The sequence below is a fragment of the Mesoplodon densirostris genome, chromosome 19 (assembly GCF_025265405.1).
Source record: "Mesoplodon densirostris isolate mMesDen1 chromosome 19, mMesDen1 primary haplotype, whole genome shotgun sequence".
In the NCBI taxonomy this organism is placed as follows: Eukaryota; Metazoa; Chordata; class Mammalia; order Artiodactyla; family Ziphiidae; genus Mesoplodon; species Mesoplodon densirostris.
The window spans coordinates 32,164,111-32,184,188 of NC_082679.1; the positions used below are offsets into that span (position 1 = coordinate 32,164,111).

The window sequence follows — 20,078 nt, forward strand, 5'->3', positions numbered from 1 at the left end:
ACCTGTCCCCTAACTTAATCTTTTAAGACCATTCAGTGACTGTAGCAGCAACAACCGTAAACTTCTCTCTAAAAATAAGTTGTCTGTCTTAGAGTAGAATGAATCATACAGTGAGCCAAGAGAGGGAACTCTGGCAAGATAAGGGATCCAGCTATTTCGGTCAAGAGTAGGTAAAAAACTGCCTTGGATTTTATTGGGAAAATCTGCTGGAAAAATTTGTTGGAAAAAGGATGAACAGTAGCTTTCGGAAATTCCAGATGGTGATCTCCCTGCTCTTTAGGAGCTCTCATCTTCTAAGGAGATACTTCCCTTGAAATCACTTTCTTAGGCTGCAGTTGTAGAATTTTTGCTGTAATCTGTGTTCATTAGCATTCAATAAAGTCTGTGATGAGATGTTCTATATTTTCCAGGTTAGCTTAGGAACGCAACAACTTTGACTTTTTTTTTTTGCGGTACGCGGGCCTCTCACTGTTGTGGCCTCTCCCGTTGCGGAGCACAGGCTCCGGATGCGCAGGCTCAGCGGCCATGGCTCACGGGCCCAGCCGCTCCGCGGCATGTGGGATCTTCCTGGACCGGGCCACGAACCCGTGTCCCCTGCATCGGCAGGCGGACTCTCAACCACTGCGCCACCAGGGAGGCCCTTCATCGGCATTTTTAAATGGTTTTCTTTAAAGAGAGAAAAATTTTCTCTGCCTGTTTGGGCCTCCTCCCTCCCCTCTGGTGTGCATTATGCATCTGCATTATGCATTAATGAGACCTCCCCAAGGGCAGAAATACCTGCTCAACCATAAAGATCAATTTTTCTCCTTCTGGTACCAGCCATGTAACTCCTTAGACGATAACATTCCTTTCTCTATCCTGTAAGGGGTCATAATAATCTTGTACATGCAGACATCTTTGGTGAACTTTCTGTACAATGCCAATATATCATTTCCCTTAAAGATAGCAATTGGTGCAGAACAGACTGGTCAGATGACCAGGGGATATACTGGGCTGCACCTAATAGAAGTTCTTAAATACTTACTTATGACCTTATTAATGTTACTAGCTATGTTACTTGTATTCTGCCTATTTTACAAGATTACTGTTTCTTGCATTACCAATGTGTGCCTAGCCTCAGGTAAAATTAATGATGATTAGGCAGCTTGAAACAATTGATCAGATATGCAAGATAATGACTGTAATAGTGTAACTCTAGATGTGGGAAGAGGGAACTTTCCTGGACCATAACAGACTAGTAAGACAGGTGGTCCAGAGGCTTTTGGTTACTGTTAATAGGGCCTAGTCCAGTAATAGCAAATTGAGTGGCCTATCAACGAAATCCTTGCCTGACCAGGGAACGAACATTCTTGGCATCATGGGACAAACTGGTCACGAAATGCCTCCCAAAACTTGGTCAAAATTAAGAACAAAAGGCAAGGGATTGTAAAATGAAGAATGTTGCCCACCATCCAGTCCTTAGCCACCGCAGCTGCTGACCCCCAGTACACCCTGAAAGGAGTTCAACGTGAAGATCAGATGAAGCACTTTGTGCTCTGAGAAGACTGAGAGACTGGCCCTCAGATAGTTAGATATTTTCAGGAGGAGGTTTTACGAACCCAGTTTCTTGCATCTTCCCATACTTAGAAAACCATTAGCTAAGATGTTTGTTCCTTGTGGCTAGCAGCGACCGTCTACCAAGATGTGTGCTTGGTTGCACATACGCCTTTTGCCAAAATCACATCTCTACTGGACTCCGCCACTTACCTCTTCAGAACAGTTCTCAGAGCTCTCCGAGAGCCTGTCTCCTGGGTTATAATCCTCAGTTTGGCCCGAGTAAAATTTACCATTTCTTTCTTAGATTGACTATTAAATTTTTTCGTCAACAACCCAAATTAATATGTGAAATAATCTATTTGGGAAATAGTATAAATTTGTGTTATATGTGTGTTTCTAAAGCGAGTAACTAACTCCAATTTGAAAACACAGGATTTGGGCTTCCCTGGTGGTGCAGTGGTTGAGAGTCCGCCTGCCGATGTAGGGGACACGGGTTTGTGCCCCGGTCCGGGAAGATCCCACATGCCACGGAGCGGCTGGGCCCGTGAGCCATGGCCGCTGAGCCTGCGCGTCCGGAGCCTGTGCTCCGCAACGGGAGAGGCCCGCATACCGCAACAAAACAAAACAAAACAAAACACAGGATTAAAACGTTGAAGAGAAACCCATCAGAGATAAAAATGTCAGTGTTTAATGCCAACATGAAAATGAAGGGAAAGGAGAGGGTTAAAAGTATCAAGTGACCTAATCAAATGGTGTCAATCAATATTCAAAAGAGCTATTGCTCAATGTGGGTTGCAAACCACTTTTGTACTTAAATCACTCAGCAGGTATCTTTAGGAATGTGGTTTTGTGCAAGCACTCAAAATAGTTGGAAGGTGATTACATCATGCATCTTTGTTTTCTAAAATCCAATTCAGGAAAACAGTGCTTTCACGTAAGTAGGCAAGACATCTCCACAGGAAGACCCAAGTGAAGGGGAAAAGGCAACACAGAACAGCCTATGGAGATAGGGGTGCGTAAGGCAGCCAGGCTGGCATGAGGGGGCCCTGCCAAGGAAGTGAAAAGCAGGTGGATAAGGACAGAGCAGGAGTTGTGTTATAGTTTAAAACCAATCGTTCTAAAAGTTTGTCTCCCATTCCCTCCCTCTGCTTTCTCCCTCCCTGCTTTTTTGGGGGGTGGAGTGTTTACCTCCTTGTCTCTAAATAACATACCTTTAATACACTTCTTGATTTTTTGTGTGTGTGTTGACTTCTCACCAACCCCAAACTTCTGTGCCCCAACCTCCCAACACAGTTATATTGAATTTTGCTTAGCACAATATACAGTGGTTGCATTATCGTGACTGTGTAGATGCTGTTCTTATCCATTGAGCTGGATGATAATATGACTCCCTTTTATGCACAAGCTTTTTTGTTTTTCCTGGAGTTTTTTTGTTTTCAGTTTTCCACATTAATTCACCCTAAACTCTGCCAATTTTCTAAGCCTCTCTCAATGCTCAGGTGCATCAGAGGCATCTCTCCTGGAGCTTCTGGCCTGCTATGCCTGTGCACACGTCACCCTGGTCTGTCCAACCTCCACCTGGACATTCCTATCACGTATCCTGTGTTGCAGCTCCTGTTCTCTGTATCCCGTTTCCCTCTTTTTGATAAACTCTCTCCTTTCCTTAGCACACATTCCAGTACCCTGGAAAAGGGTGCACAGACAGTAAACATCTGAAAATGTCTTTGTTCTTCATTTATGCTCAACTGATAGTTTGGCTGGGTAGGAATTCTAGGTTAGAAAGCATTTTTCCTTCAGGATTTGAAAACATTCCTTCATCACTCCCACTGTTATTGTGAGAAGAGCTGGTTGTAACCTTTTGTTTGTTTGTTTGTTTGTTTTTTTCTCTTGAAACATTTAAGAACTTCTCTTCGGTTCCCAATGGTCTGAAATTTCACTACTATGGAAATTTGGTGGTTCTATTTTTGTCACTTGTATTGGGGCATTAGATAGTACGGGCCCTTCTGATCTGACACCGCATGACCTTTAGTACTGGGAAATCTTGAATTCTTATCTTCCTTTCTTCTGTTTTCTCAGGAATTCCACAATTATTCCGATATTGTGTCTCCTGGACCGATCTCTCGTTTTCTTATCTCTTCTTCCCTATTTTCCATCTCTGACTTTTTATTCAATCTTATCTTCCAACGCTTCTGTTGGCTTTTAATTTCTGCTATCATGTTTTCATTTGAGGATTCTTTTTTTTTCCTCAGATGTTCCTTGTCAAAAAATAGTACCCTATTCGTTTTCATGTTTACAATGTATTTTTTTGAATCTCTGAAGATATTAATGATACAGTTATTGTTTGCCTGTATAGTCTCTGTGAACTTTTTTCCCCCTCTTGCTGTCTTGGACTCTGTTTTCTTGGGTTAGAGGCTTTCCTCGGATTCCTGATGTCTTCTGGTTGCCTGCACATGTGTAAGAATGGGGCCTAACAAGCTTGTGGGAAGCTCTGCACTTAGTGTGGCAGCCAGCTGTGTGCTTCTCTCAGGGTGATCAGGCTTGATGGGGCTGAGGAGAGGATCTTCAGGGGTTCCCCAGAGAATCCCTCCAGCCTGGGGGTAATGGTCTGGCTGCCAACCCCCTGGGACTAGCTGAGTGGAGAAGAGGCCTGGCTTGGGGCGGGGTATGTCTCAGCTTCCTGTATAAATTTGCCCGTTAAATTTCTCTCTTCCCACAGCTGGGCTTGGTGTGGTCCAATCCAGAGACTATTTTAGCTTTTCTAGAGAAAAACCCTGCAGATTTCTGCTTGCCTGGGGAGGGGTACTCAGCTGGGTGGTGGTAGTCAGGGGTGGGGGAGAGACTGGCACTCTTAATTGCTTCTTAGGTTTTCAACCTACCTTCTTTACTTGAGCTGTACCTTGCTTCCTGAGATACCCAGCACTTCCACTTTCTGAGACTTTGGAGCTTACTCCAGTATAACTGGGATTGAGTCTTACTTCCCAACTGCCAGTGGATGATTCAGTTTCTTGTGTCTGCCAAGTCAGTACCACTGGTCCATCTGCTTTCCACCTTCCAGATTTGTACTCTTTACTTCCCCTCTCATTCTCTTCATTTTTATGGGCCTTAAAAAATCCTTCCATTGCTGTTTTAGTCGGTGTAAGGAGGCCGCAGGAGTAGATAACGGGTTCAGTCCACCATCTTTTCTGACCATTGTTCCCCCCCCAATTTTATTGAGATACAGCTGACCTACAGCACTGTATAAGTTTAAGGTGTACAGCCTAATGATTTAATCTGGTGAGTTTTCTAACGTAAAATTGCGTTGCCAAGGAGAAGGGTGTAGAAAGAATATAACCCAAGCCTTGAGAATCCATTCTCTCAGGGAGTGGCATGAAGGAGAGGACAGATTTCCAATCCTTCATATCTTTGGATTGTTTCATTCTTCTACTGTGAAGTACATATCCCCTTTCTAATTAAAAATCGATAGCTGCATAGCCCATTCCACAGGTACTCAAAGAACACCTGTCCATGACAAGTGCTACTCGGGGGAGTGAGGGCAAGAAGAAAGCTCCTTCTTCCTTAGCGGTAAGTGACAAGGACCATCTGGCTGGGAAGGCTCACGCGGCTCCACGTAGTGATGAGTGATGAAGTTGCACCAGGACTGCAATGACAAGCACCAACTTGGCATGCTGTCCTGCTTGGCCTGATAAAGAGAAGGGTTGAGTTTGCTGAGATAAGCAAATCATAGCTTCCATTGTAGTGATTTATTTTAGGTTTTTGAATCTTCTCCCTACACAAGTGAATCAAGGCCCCTGAACTGTTGCCCACCACAGAAATTCATTCAGGCAACAAATGCTGATGGTTTTCTAGTGGCAGATGCCGGCCCTCCATGGGGGACTCTGTCCCTGGGGCAGTTAATGAGGGACTCTTCAGACAAACGTGCTGTGGAGGCTTTCAACACAGTGGATAATTAAAATCACAAACATACTCGATGTGGACATTTGGAGACCCCTCACCTGGAGAGAGATGTTCAACTTTTAACTGCAGCCTTTCAGTGTGGACTTGATTTCCTATGCAGACTTGTCCACTCCGAAATTACTAAAATATCTTCTTTTTTTTGCGGTACGCGGGCCTCTCACTGCTGTGGCCTCTCCCGTTGCGGAGCACAGGCTCCGGACGCGCAGGCCCAGCGGCCATGGCTCATGGGCCCAGCTGCTCCGCGCCACGTGGGATCTTCCCGGACCGGGGCACGAACCCGAGTCCCCTGCATCGGCAGGCGGACTCTCAACCACTGCGCCACCAGGGAAGCCCTAAAATATCTTCTTTTATAAGGTTTGTTTTCATACACAAAGATCTGATTCTACTGGTTGACTGTTGTTGTTACTGCTGTTTTAGTATGGTGTGAGGTGCTTTCTAATAGTTTTGCCTCAATGGTAGCCAATTCAACACTATGGATTGAAGGAGCTATTCCTTCCCTTTCTGATTTCAAGTGCCATCTTCGTCATGAACTAAACTCACTATGGGCTTTTTAATAATGCATATTCGCAGACCTACCCCAGTATCAGAATCTCTGGGAATATGATCCAACCATATTTGGAGACCAGTGCCTTAGAGCCTTGCTACACAGGCTGGCCTGAGGACCAGCAGCATTGGCATCACCTGGGAGCTGGGTAGAAGGTAGAACTCTCGGTGGCCATTGCTGGACCTGCTGCATCAGAAACTCGAAGTGGGGCCCGGCAGGGTGTGTTTTCACCAGGCCTCTGGGCGATTCTCATGCTGGCTATAGTTTGAGAATCACTGACTGAGGACTGAGTATGCAAGGAGGTGACTGCCACCGAGGTGACCACAGCACTGATGGGGTGATGGAGCTATCCTGGCAGTTCATGGCGAGTGCTTTTGCAAGCATCAATGCTTAACTCACTTCCTCTGGCTCCGCTTTCCTGTTCGCTGTCAAGAGAGTTGGTCACAGAGTTGCATAAAGATGACACACACAACAGGGTGGGAAATCATAGCATTGCTCCCCGCCCCCCCACCCCCCACATCACGAAGGGCAGAAGGCTTCTAGAGCTCTGCATGGAGAGGCCAATGGAGGGAGAGAGCTGAGAGCAAGCCCCAACTGGGCCATCCCATGCCCACGGCTCCACCTCACTCTCCAGGGCTGACCTCACGCAGCAGAACGCACTGCTGCGGGGCTGAGACACTCACTGTTCTTGAGGCCTTGGGGCACACAGGTGGGTTCCCTGACTTCCTGGGTGGTTGAGGGGGAAGGGCTGCAGGAGGTAGGCAGGCACAGCTCCCAAGTCAGCTCTGCTGAGCATGAGGTGTGCCCACCATCTTGTGCACTGCAGGGCTTCCCATTTCCTGCGGAGGGAAGTCCCAGCAGCTGGGAAACCTTCTCCTGTGAGCCCTCAGGAAGCAGCAGTGACCGCACCAGGGCTCCAGCCTAGAGGGCCAAGGGCCACTGTCTGGACACCCAGAGGCTGTGGGAGCCCAAGGAGGTGCCTGACCAGTCTCCAGGGAACCAGGGAGGGCTTGCTGCTGAGGACAGACGTTTCAGCTGGGATCTTCCCACCTGCCATCTGGAATGGAAATCAGATGTTCACCTTCCAGCATCCCATCATCTGATTCCTCATAATAGTTCCAAAGTAGGTGGCCTCTGGGCTGGGTTCTAGGCCCACTGCAGGGTCAAGGCTGTGACACATCCAGGGTCTCCTTCCCCCTGGAGTAAGCTGTGGTACCTGGCTCCAGGATTCCACCACAGGGTCCCAAGTAGACCAGAGTTCATCAATCTGCTTCTCATAGGATCACCTGGGGGCTCGTTAAACTGCAGATTCCCAGGAATCTTTCCTGTGGGGCTCTGGCCTCTGAGGTTGGACCTGAGAAATGGGTATAACAGATGCTCACGTGATTCCTCTCAGCAAAGTGGGAGCCTCGGGATTCCACGGTGGGCATAAGGGCGCTTTGGACAAGTGGGAAGGGAGAAACTCATGCAGGTCTATGAGTTAAACGCCTCCTGCTCTTGATTACCCCTTCAGTCAGCCTCCTTTGTCCCTCCCAGTGGTGACTCAGAGGAGGGATTTCTTGTTCTCCCAGCCTGGGTTCCTCGGAAACAGGACGGATTTTTTTGCTGCCAGCTCTGGGGCCTCACCCGGGACGTAGGCAGCGGTGAGTGCGATCACGACGAGGTTACGGCACCTGCTTTCTGAGGACAGCTACTTTCTGAAGCGGTCTTGGTCTTCCCGGTGCCAGAGAAGAAGGTCAATAAAGGCCTGACTCTCGCAGGTGCTGGGGCAGCTCCCGCCTCCGGACCCCTAGGAGTTTAAGGCCTGAGTGAGACAGTGGGTTTCGACTAGTTTCCCTCATCTTGGCGGGAGGGCACTGGACCACAGTCCATGGCTCCTAGTAGAAACGGCGTTACTGGTGGGGGTGGGATGGGAGTCTGGAGCAGAAACAGCTGAAAGAATTTGCTAGAAAGTGTTTTCCTCTGGGAGTGGGGCTGCACCTGGCGCGTCCGAACACGTGCGTGGCTTTGAGGAAGAGAATGTGTTTTGAAAAGGTTTTGTTTCCTGCTCACGTTCCGAGGGTGCCTGGCCGCTCGCTCCCACACCCGCGTGGGAAGGCGGGCGGCGGCTGTGGGATGCTTGTGCGTTTTCAGCGTTTCTGGTGAAAACCGAGCAGGGGGGCGGCACGCGGCGCCCGAATGGGGGCCGGGGCGTCCGGGCCGCCCTCTCTCCCGGCCGCGGGGCCCGGTGCCCAGAGCTCCGGGCTGGGCCGGGCGGCCAGCGCGGGGCGCCTGCGGCCGCTCCGCCGCCCCCGCCCGCACATCCCGATCCCGCCCGCGGCGGCGCGCCCACTCGGGCGGCGGCGGCGGCGGCGGCGGCGGCGACGGCGGCGGCGACGGCCGGCGCAGGAGCGGGGCGGCGGCAGGTGAGCGCGGTCCGGACGGCGGGGAAAGGCGCGTTGGGCGGGCCGGGCCGAGGGGGCGCGCGCCGCGGCTCGGGGCCTGGGGACGCGTCCGCCGGCCAGGTCCTTGGACCCCCGCGTGGCAGGGCGTCGGCGTGGGGGGCGTCTGCGGCTTCCTCGTTGCTCGCCCGCCAGGCAGCACCCGAGCGGAGGGGTGGGTGTGGGCGGGGGCGGCTGCAGCCGGGCCCCTCGCTCGGCCTGCCTTCCCGGGCCTCGGGAGCCGGGGAGAGGCGCGGGGCCGGCCGACTGCCCCCTTCCCCCGCCCCGCGGAACCGCCCCCGCCCCATTCCCCGGTCTTGCTCTTTCTCTGGCCCAAGCTTGGGGTGGTTCTTCTCAGATGCCCCCTCGCTCAGGCACTGCGGGGAGACGTTTCCCACATAGGACCTCAGCGCAGGAACTGGGGCCCAACCCCACCTTCCGGATGACAAGACTGAGACCTCACTGAGGGACATGGCTCTGCGTCCCCCCTGGGTCTGGCACGCTCCGACCACTCTGTTGGAACGCCCATTGGCTTATGATGGTAAAAAAGAGGGGCTGGTTTTTCAGGTTTCTCAGACTCAGGCAAGGCAGGGGCCCCAGGAGGGTCAATATGGTCTGTTTAAAGTAAAAAATAACTCAAAGGGAGAAGGCTCAGCTAAGGGCAAGACTACGGCCTGGGGTTGGAAGCAGTCCAGTCACAGCCACAGTGAGCAGGACGCCTCACCAGTTAAGGGGGGCAGTGTGTAGATGGGAGAGCCGGTGAGGCATTTGCTCTGGCTTGCGTCCCCACTGGGACACTCCCGAAACCTACCCTTTTACGCGAACGGCATGGTAACCATCCCTGGTTGGGGGTGAGATGATGGATCCTTTCTCAGTGTGGGCTGGAGTTGTTCTCTCTCCTGGTGTATATCTTGGGTCCCCTTCCTCAAAGGCGAAGAATTCATGTTCTTTCTGAGTCCCAGAGCCAGAGCTGGAAAATGAGAGTTTGGGCCCTTTCGCTAGAAGTAGAGCCTTTAAGGTGAGGACCACTGGTGCCCTTGGTGGTTAGGCTGTGCCTGGAATGGCCAGATCTGGACTGGCCTTAGGTTCAGGGCCCTCATTGCTTGCTGAAGCCTCCTCAGACCTGGTCCAGGATGATGGTCAACAGAAGCATGAATGAATGAATGAACGAATGAATGACCAGCAGGACTGCAGTGGTCTCAGGGCGTGAGGCTGAGGGCACTTGGCAGGCTGGGGCTTTGGGCTCAGAGATGAGGGCCTCTGGCATTCAATCAATCACCACTTTCACAAGTGGGCAGGTGCCCTCCTAGGAGAGGTGAGCGTTTCCCGCTGTGGACCTGGAGCTATAGGGGAGGACCCCCAGTGGAGTGAGGAAGCCCCACAGGAGTGGCCAGCTGGGTCTGGGGCATGGAGTTGGGTCCACAGGGTGACTTTTGGGGCCGCCTCCCCCAATGCTGAATGTTTGGGATCCTCAGAGGCTGGGTCTTCTTTCTCAGCCCTCGAAGCCATGGCATGTCCCTTGTACCGTTTGATCCTGTGAGTTAGGGCCAGATTGATGAGCACCGTTTATGGGTGGGAAAGCTGAAGTCCTTGAAGGTCTTGTAGCAAGTTAGGCCTGGAGTGGGGACTAGGGCCTGGCCTTCTGGTCTTCCCATCCTGTTCTGGCCGGGTGCTGGTGGAGTCTGACTAAGTCCCCATTGGGAGCCTGATCCCACCCCAGCAGGCAGTCTTAAGTGAGCCCATTAAATCCCCCTCAAGGGTAAAGCACATTGTCCGCCCACCTACCTGCCCACCTCTCTCTTCCTCCTGTTCCTACTCCTTACCAGGAGATGCTCTGGACTTTGCTGCTGGCCTCACCTCTTGGATCCCCTTCCTCTGCAGCTGGCCTCAAAGGGACTGCTAATGGGGGGATAATGGCTTATGTTGCCTCCGTGGCTAACTCCAGCAAGGGAGCCTCGACGGGCCTGCCCTGGTAGGAGGCAGAAAAGCGAGTTAGGCGTGATCCCTGCCCCCTGCCAGTAGGGGCGACAGCGTGGTTGCACCTTGACCCCAAACACCTCTGTAGAGAGAGACTCAACAGAGCAGGCAGGCCGGTCTGTGCACTAGAAGGATGGACGGAGGGGTCTTCATTGTGATATCTTTGGGAGAGTTTGTCGATAGGTCATTTTCTTATTTCTTCATACTTTCTGTATTTTCAAAATTGTCTACAATGAAGAAGAAAAGCAAAACTATTCCGTTTTTGTTTGTTCTGGAAAATTTTCAAGACCTGTTCTGCTTCTGAAACTTGGAATTGGGTTTGCAGGTGAGGTCGGTAAACTTCGGAACTTAATAGGGCATCCAAAGGGAAGGTCCCAGGATTTTGAGATATTTCAGCACAAATTAGTCTCCAGAATGGCCTGGAACTCAGGCAGAAGTTGCAAACTTCTTGTTGACAGTGTTGCCCCTCCCACTGCGAGTCTGCTGATATTTGTGGCTCACGACCAACTGTTGGAGGGCTGTCTGATGGGGCCTAGCTGGTGGGTGGGCAAGAGCTAGAGGTGATGGAGGCAAGGCTGGTGGCAGCTTCCAGGCCCTGAGCCACACCCATCTGGGAACCAAAGAGAGTGGTTTTTTAAGCTGATGCTGCCCGGCCTAGGTTGGCATTGGGGGTAGGGACTTTGGCCAGAGAAGAGCGGACAAGTCCACATCCATGTGGATCCTCCCTGAGGAAGCTGAGTTTGTGGGATCAGCCCACAGCCTCCTGGTCCTCTTTGCACGTAACACAGGCAGCGTGATGCCCTGGAGTCCTGAGTCCTTGACGCGAGAGCTCCACTCCCACCTCCAGCCCTTGCTATTCCTTCTTCCTATAAACCCTTCTCTCGAGTGCAACTCTGTCGTGTGTCTTAGGATGTGCTCAGCCCCCTCTTGGACAACTGACCTCAGGGGTTCCCTTCAGTCTGGTGCTCTGTGGGTCAGGGACATGGCCTGAGGGCCCTTTTGACTTCAGGCTCTGTCCCTGGGGTATTTGCCTTGCTCTGATTTTGGGACGTGGGCGTTTGTACCTGGACTGTCACTTTAAGAGGGGGAAAAAGCAAGGTAGGAGCTGTGGTCCCCTCCAGCTCTCCACCGCCCAGCTTGTATAGAGGGAGCTAAATGGGGCCCCACAGGGTGGGGTGGTGGGCCTTGGGCCAGGGCCATTGCCAAGTGTGGGGAGCTGGCAGCAGGAGGTCCAGCCAGTGTGTGCACAGGAGGCCACCTCTTCAGTTAATGACCACCTGCTGAGTGAGGTGGCCATGATCAGCCATCCACCTGTTTGCAGAGGGAGCCACTGTTTCCAGTTATTAACAACAAAGGCCATTATTTGCAAGCTTTTATGCCTGGAGGACAAGAACACAGGCTCTGGAGGGAACCTCTTGGGCTTGAGCCCAAGCTCAACATTTCCTAGCTGTGTGACTTTGGGCAGGTGCTTCAACCTCTCTGAGCTTCAGTTTCTTATCTATAAAATGGAGACAGAATAAGACTACTGATCTCAAAAGCCAGGAACAGTTCCAGATTAAAAGAGACCAAAGTGACGTGACAACCAAATGCAGTTACGTGAACCTGGGCTGAAAAAAATTACATAAAGGACGTTATTAGGACAGCTGATGAAACTGGATATGGACTATAGATTAAAGTAGTGTGTCAATATTAAATGACCTGATACCTATATTGATCTTTGTTCTTAAGAAGCATGCACTGAAGTATTTAGGGGTAGAGGCTCACGGTATAAGCAAACCACCCTCAAATATTAAAGAGAAACGTATGTATAGACAGATAATAAAGAAAGTGAGAGAAAATGGTACAAATAGGCAAACGTGAATTAAAGTATAGGAGAGTTCTTTGTAGTTTTCATCTAACTTTTCTGAAAGCTTGAAACTGTTTCGAAATACACAGTTAAAAAGAATGCCTCTCTCATAGTATGAATGAAATGACTTTAACTGATGTTACTTAGGACAGTGCCTCGCACTCCCTGAACATTAGCTGTTATTGTTAGTGTTGCTTTTTGTTATCATTAATATGGACAAAGTATACATCTTTGTCTTTGTCTTACTTCATTGTCACAATACCCTGTGTTATTTTTCCACTTTACAGATGATAGTTGAAGCCCAAAGAGGTTAAGTGGTTTGCTCAGGGCCACACAGCAGTGAGCCCAGAGCACTGATAGGAGAACTGCTTAAAATTTATTTTGGATTAATTGCCAGCATCTGCAACCATGAGATTTTATGTAAAAAAACCCCCAGATTTCTTTTTTTTTCAGTTATATATATGTAATATATATATATATTGTTACATATATGTAATTATATATTTAAAAATTTTTTAATACATATTTTTCAGATTATTTTCATTATAGATGATTACAAAATATTGAATATAGTTCCTTGTGCTATGCAATAAATCCTTGTTGTTTATTTTATATACAGTAGTGTGTATCTATTAATTGCATACCCCTAGTGTATCCACACTCCCCCCCGCCCTTTCCTCTTTGGTAACCGTGAGTTTGTTTTCTATGTCTGTGAGTCTGTTTCTGTAAAAACCCAGATTTCTGATTTCCTTTGATAATTCAGAAGGCTTGCAACACTGGCCACATTCCTTTGTGGCAGCTGCTGGCTGAAGCTCGGCAGCAGCTTCTCTTTACACAGAGCTTGGGCCTCCAGTTTACCCTAGTCCCCAGCCAGCCAGCCAGCCAGCCAGCATCACTGGTTGATGTCCCGTCTGATCTCTGGGGGCTCTGAGTTTGCGCTCCTGGGAGAGTGCCATTGTACACCTGATCCCAGGGTGCCAGGCCAAGGCTTGGGTTCTTCCCTTCCCTCCTGGTGCCCCACCTTGGGTTCTTCCCTCCGCCCACCTGCTCCTCCAGCCAGAGGGTGCAGCATTGCCCGTCCTTTGCTCAACCTACACTTGAGCGCCTACCAGCTGTGTGGAGAGGGGCTGGGGGGCTGCAGGGGAGGGGGAGGAGGAGCCGGAAGTTCTGTGGCTCCAGCCTGGTGTGTCCTACCACGTTCCTCGTCTTCCCTCGGTCCTGCCCGCAGCCCTAAGCAGTGCGCCTGGCTCTTCAGAAAGGGTGCGGGGTGGTTTGCTGATACCCCATGAGGAGGATGTAGGAGGAGCTCACAGAAGGGCCCCCAGGCTGCAGTCTTCATCTTGGTTTGGTATATGTAGATGGGCGGTTATTTCTCTTCTCTGAGTCTCTGGTTCTTTCTCTGTAAATCGGGGCTATACCGCCTTCCTGGAGGGTGGTCAGAGGACTGGAGGGACTAGCCTGTCAGCCTCGAGCAGCTGGAGATCTGGGGGTGTGGTCGTAGGGCTTGTTTCATTCCACGTTTGGCCTCTGATGCCCCTGGTTCCCCACCACGCTGGGTGTAGCAAGGCTGGAAGTGAGGGCGCCAGTCCCCAGTGGGGGAGGGGAGGCTAGGCAGGTGGTGTTTGTGTGGCCTCGCGGGTGTGCCTTACTGTACCCATGTCACAGAGGAGGGAACAGTCTCTGTGAGGAGGTGGGAAGAGCTCACCTGGTGGATTTGGTGTCTGACAGATGGGGAAGCTGAGGCTCAGAGAGGCCGTGTGGCCTTGAGAAGTCCCACAGCCAGGCAACTTCTGCCTCCTGGGCCAAGACTGAGCAGCGTTCCTGGGGAGGAGGAGAAGGTCAGCTCATTTTTTATTTTCAAATGGCTTGAATTTTGTGTTAATTACCCAAATAATTCACACTTATTACTAAAAAATCAGAAAACCTAAGCAGTAAAGTGGGGAGAAAAGCCAGAATCTGTACCCATTAATGTAACCTATTAGCGTATTGGTGTACGTCTTTCCAGACGATTTCTTGTTTTTTTGGGTTTTTTTAAACATATGACAAGAAAAAAAAATGAGCATCACAACATTTCTTACTGTGTCTGTCCTGCTTGCCCCCAGGCTTTGGGAGTGGAGTTGTTGGAGTTCTCAGACACATATCAGGCCCACTCCAGCATTTGGTATACTTGGAACCCTGGTTGACTTTCTCTGTCCCCTATTGCTGGACATTTAGGGTTTTCTGCAGTATTTTTGCAGTTAGCTCATGGCGCTAAGTAGCCCATAAGTTAAGTCTTTGTACGCACTGGGGATTATTTTCTGTAGGGTTTGTGGCACTGCAGACTGGGTGCAGGTTTGTGGTTGGGCCGTGTCTGCAGGTGTGGAGGTCCTGGGCGCCCCCACCCCCACCCCCCCGGGTAAACTGCTTTGCAGTCAGAGGATGCGACGGGGAGGGGCTCCCACCGGTGGGCTTTGCCAGAAGAGGGGTTAAGATGCCGCCGCCCAGGCTGGTACTGGAAGCCTTGAAGCTCCTGTGTGGGGAGTTGGGTGGAGGTGGAGGCGAAGGAGAAGGTGGCCGCTGCTCCAGGCTAGTACCTGGCGGTGGAGCCTGCAGCCTTGCAGCCTCCTGTGCTTCCGCAGAGGGGCCTGGGGGTGTCTCTGCCCTGCTCAGGGTTCAGGCTGAGAGTGCATCCGCCCCTCCCAGTCGGGAGCAGGGCTGAGGCGGATTCTGTGTTACTGGCTCTGAGACTCCCTGGGGGCAGGGTGGGGGGGCATTCCTCATCTGTAGGAAGGGGCTGAACGTGTGTGTCGCCTTCACCAAGTGAGACTCAAATGAGACAAAAGATGCCAGAGCTCTTACAGTGACAGTGTTTCAACATTCCATTATGGAAAAATTAAACACCCACAAAGGAAGAGAGAATAGCACGTCCACCCCCACATACCCGTCCCCTAGATGCCACGGTTTCCAGCTCTTGGCCAACCTGGAGTCATCTCTCCTCCCACACACTTCCCTCCTTCAGACCTCATATCACTTCATCTGTAAAAACTGTAGTACAGGCATCCGTCGTTTTATTGTGCTTTGCAGGTATCGTGTTTCTTTTTTTTTATAAATTGGAGGCTTGTGGCCACCTTGCTTTGTCAGATGATCCTTAGCATTTTTTAGCAATAAAGTCTTTTAAAATTAAGGTATGTACATTTTTTAGACATAATGGTATTGCACACTTAATAGACTACAGTATAGTGTCAGCATAACATTTATATGCACTAGGAAACCAAAAAAATGTGTGTGACTCACTTTATTGCAATATTTGCTTTATTGTAGTGATCTGGAACTGAACATGCAATACCGAGGAACTATTCCTAAAGGAGAAGGAGTAGAAAAACAAAACAAAACAAAAAAACCCCAGAGTATTATTACCACACCTAAAACTTAGCAATATTCTTTAAGATCATAGCTATCCATGCAGTGTATTGTGTTCAAATTTCCAATTGTTTCGTAAGTGTCAAAAAATATATATATGTTATTTGAGTTTTTTAAAATCAGCATCCAAATGAGGTCTATGTAATGAGATTGGTTGATATATTTCTCAAGTCTTCTTTCATCTGTATGATTGATATTCATTCACTCTCTCTCGTGCCATGTTTTTTTTTTTTTTTTGCTTCCTATAATGCTTAATGTGTTTTTTATCCACCGAACCTCCTATAGATTGGTAGTTGTATCTGGAGCCTTGATCTAATTTAGTTTGGACTTTTTTCCCACACAAGAGCACATTGGAAATGGGGTTGCAGACTTCTACTGGGAGGCTCACATTGTCTGGTTCAATCTCTTTTTGTGATCTTCAATGGCTTTAAGGTAGTAGTTTGTTTTTTTTTAAATTTATTTTCTTTATTTTTTTGGCTGCGTCAGATCTTTAGTTGCGGCACGCAGGATGTTTCCGTTGTGGCACGGGCTCTTCGTTGTGGCATGCGGGCTCCTCTCTAGTTGTGGCACACGGGCTTAGTTGCCCCCCGGCATGTGGAATCTTAGTTCCCTGACCAGGGATTGAACCTGTCTCCCCTGCACTGGAAGGTGGGTTCTTTACCACTGGACCACCAGGGGAGTCCCTAAGGTAGTAATATTTTAAATGATCATAAAAACTTTACATTTTCACTTGGTTACAGGTGGTGCTGAGTTTGGCATTGGGTGGAGACCTTCCAGTCTCAGGCCATTGTTTTCCCTTATTCCTGCTTTTTCTTCATAGTAGTTGCTTTTCCTTGTTATCTTTTAATTACATGGGAGGTATATTTTCATTAGAGAAAATTGGAAAACAGGCATAAATGAGAAAATATACAATTAAAACTGTGCTAAATTTTATCACCTAGCGATAACTCCTAAGATTTGGAGTATATTTTTCCGGATTTTCCTCTGTGTAAAAAAATATACGTACATCTGTGCAACTGTTGAATGAAAGGTCTGTTTTCACCTCGTGGCACCTCCATAACCTCCTTCCCAGGGTCTGTAGGGAGGGTCATGGTCTTCCTCCCTGTCCATCAGTAGTTCACACCAGACGGGGTGTGGGGAAGGACAGGCGGCCGCTGGTGTAGCCCAGCTGCCAAGTTTTTCAAAGGAAATAAGGACTTTTGGTTGGCAGGGCAGTTGCTTTCACATCTGTTCTTTTAGGATTCTCTGCAATTACTCAACACCCTGTGACCTGGGCTGCCCTTTCCTTCTCCAAAGCCCTGTCCCCGAGGCCTGGCAGAGGCTGGGGCCATGGGGGTCATGGGAGCCAGCCCCCTGCCCTCTGGCAGGCTGTACCACCAACATGATGCAGGGTTGTTCATTTTTTCCTTGACTGGCATTCTAACTGAGACAAGCAGCAGCTATTTAGATTTCTGCATAGGCGGGGCAGTGGCTAAGGGAGCTGAGTTTGGTTGCAAAGGTGCTGTTTACTTATTAACACATGTGCTTTTTTGGAGTGGCTTTGTATCTCACCCCTTAGGACCACCCCTGATTAGGAGTGAAGGCCTTTGTTCCATCCTATAACTTGTAACTGGTTGCATGACCTCAGTCGGCCCCTTCTCGTCTGGACTGAAGTAGTGAGCTAGAGCATCTCCATATGTTCCCAGCCTGGGGAAGGAAGGGATCCTAGCACATCCCTGAGTTTGCAGTCGACTGGGAAGAGATGATGGCAGAGGGGCCAGAGGTGAGTCACTGCGTTGGAATGCACCCCACCCCCACAGTGTGAAAAATCATTCTGGGAGGAGGGTGAGTGACGGGACCACAAGGCTGTGCCTGCCTCGGTGAGGCTGTCTCCTTGGGGATCTCCTGGGCCAGAGCGTGGAAGAGCTGGGGGCCTGGAGGAGTGGGGCCAGCAGACCTGACACCAGTACTGAGCCAGACTGCTCTGTCCTCCCAGGCAGGGGGAGTGCTGCTGTCTGCACAGAGTGGGTTCTGCGTTTCTGCTTTATGTTCTTGTTAGGAGATTCTGGGTGCAGATCAGTTTGGCAGAAATGTCATGAAGGCCTCTTAAGTGCCTGGTACTGGGGATGGGTGGGTCTGCTGGAAGAGAAGAGGTGTCCCTCTGTCACTTCTGATCAGGTAGGGATGCTACAGTGAGAGTGCATCCGTCCAGTCTTGACGGGGACTGGAGGATCTGCTTCTGAGGTGACTCAGTCACATGGATGGCAGGTTGGTGCTGGCTGTGGGCAGGAGGCCTCAGTTCCTCACCACAGGGCTGCTTGAGTGTCTCACAGCACGTTGGCTAACTTCCCCCAGAGGGAGTACTCCAAGAGGCAGCAAGGTGGAAGCCAAAGTATTTTTCATGACTTCAGAAGTCAAACATGTGATTTCTGCAGTATTTTGTTGGTCGCCCAGGTAATGTGGGAGGACACCATACAAGGGCGTGGACACCAGGAGGCAAGGGTCACTGGAGGCTGACTACCACTGTGGCACAGATGAGCCCAGCAGCTTCCAGCTCATATCCTCCCAGCCTAGTGAAACGAGAGCATCTTCTTTTTCCATTTAGTTCCAACAAAAGTCCCAGAATTCAACATTTTGAGTCACACGCCCATTCCTCAATGGACACTGATCAGGAGCCCACCCCTGAAGTGCTGGTTCTCCATAGGAATAGGGAGCTGTTACTAGAAGTGGAAATGGACGCTACAGAAGGAAGGTAACAGTGTATATCCTCTAAGGAGAGGCCTGGGGCACTGTGGCCCAGAGGAGGTGACGATGGGGCATTGCTTCCTGAAAGAGGTGGCATTTGTACTTGTCTTGGCAGGATGAGTAGCATTTTGACCATTCCTGGTGACAGAAAGGCTTGAGCCAAGGCATAGCAGGGTGAGGCAGCTGGATCATGGGGTCAAAGGAGATCAGGATGGAAAGACGAATTGGGCCAGGTGTGGAGGCTCGAGAGGAGGAGCCAGGACTTGACTCAGGAGGTACCGTGAAGCCATGGAAGTTCTTTGAACAGGACAGGCGTACAGTAGAGCCAGGATCTAGGGCTTAAAACTGAGAGCACCCTCTGTGCAGCCTCCCTTGTCTTCAGCTATAACTGAGCACTTACTGTGTGCCTTATACACATTTCTCACTAGCCCTCACAGCCTCCCAAGAAGCTGGATGATGTTGTCCTGACTTTACAGATGGGCTCCTTGAGCAGCCAAGATCATGTAACTTGGCCAAGGTCACTTGATGGGGACTCTGACTGCAGAGCTCTCAGCCTCTTCATCCCACATTCATGGGACAAGGGACTGGGCTGGGGGCGAATCGCCAGGCCTGATCGCTCAGACCCCTCTCGGGCTGCTCTGGGGTGTGGTGCCTGTAGTATTGATGGTTTCCCTGCTACACTCCCTCTCATAAATCTGCCTGGAGTTTGAAACACGCTGGGGTGCTCTGGGGTTTCTTCCCAAGGGGAAAGGGATTGACATCTGGGTTTGTCAAATGGGGCCAAACTATGTGCTCAGAGCTCAGTGTTATTTGTCTCTTGGCCGACTGCCAACTGTGTCTGCCTTGTTTTTGCTGCAGTTTTATTCCTTCTTGCCCACTATTTCACGGCCTTGCCACTCTCTACAGCCTATTGCTCCCACGCACCAGTCAGGGATTGGCTGGGCCATCTCCCGGGCCTGGGACACCCTCTCTTGGGTCCCTTTCTTCAGGGAGGCCCTGAACCTCCCCCAGGTGGGTGAGGTCTCTCTCCCCTGAGCTCCGGACCACGTATCTTGCCTTCACGGATGCTTCTCCCAGACCTTTGTGCCATGTCATTGGTGGTGGGCACGCTGTGTCCAAGTCACGCTTGTGTCCCCAGCACCAGAGAGGAGTCCTGCCCATGGGGAGGAGGGCGGGTGCCGCTGAGTGGAACAGGAGAGGGTTGGGCTGTGCTTTGTGCCTGGCACCTTGAGCGCACAGAAACCAGTCTTCCCTGCCTGATGCTGAGAAAGCCCGCAGTTGCCCCTCCTTTGGGGAAGTTTCGCTGGCAGGTTTGGGAGCACCGAGTGCCAGGGCTTGGAGATCTCGGGCGAGGGCACCTGCCAAGGAGGGCGTAGTGGGATTTGGATCAGTCTGTCTCCAGGGAAGCCCTTCTTTGCTTCTGGGGAGGGTCATGATGTGAGTGGTTGAGAGAGCCTAGGCCATAGAGTCAGACAGACCTGAGTTTGAATCCTGGCTCTGCCTTTTTTTTTTTTTTAAGCTGTGTGTGCTTGGGCAAGTGAGTAGCCTGAGTCTCAGTTTTCTCTTCTATAGAATGGGCATAATAGCAGGACCTCCTCATGAGGCTGTGCATGGTGCCCAGCACACAATCAGTGTTTAAATAGTGATCCTGGGTGCGTTAGCCTGTGTGCACAGGTCC

General features: G+C 50.4%; 1 protein-coding gene across 5 annotated transcripts in view; it reads left to right on the forward strand.

Moving 5' to 3' along the window:
• Window positions 1-7,599: 7,599 nt before the first annotated feature.
• Window positions 7,600-20,078, forward strand: part of ADCY7 (adenylate cyclase 7) — a 60,120-nt gene continuing 47,641 nt past the window's right edge. For 2 of the 5 annotated variants that reach the window (XM_060084615.1, XM_060084622.1), the window contains exon 1: window positions 8,380-8,439. The gene's annotated coding sequence lies outside the window, so the exon portion shown is untranslated. Of the gene's footprint in view, window positions 7,678-8,379; window positions 8,440-17,417; window positions 17,439-17,661; window positions 17,680-20,078 lie in introns of those variants that run through there. The other 3 variants (XM_060084616.1, XM_060084619.1, XM_060084621.1) reach the window with 3 other exon arrangements.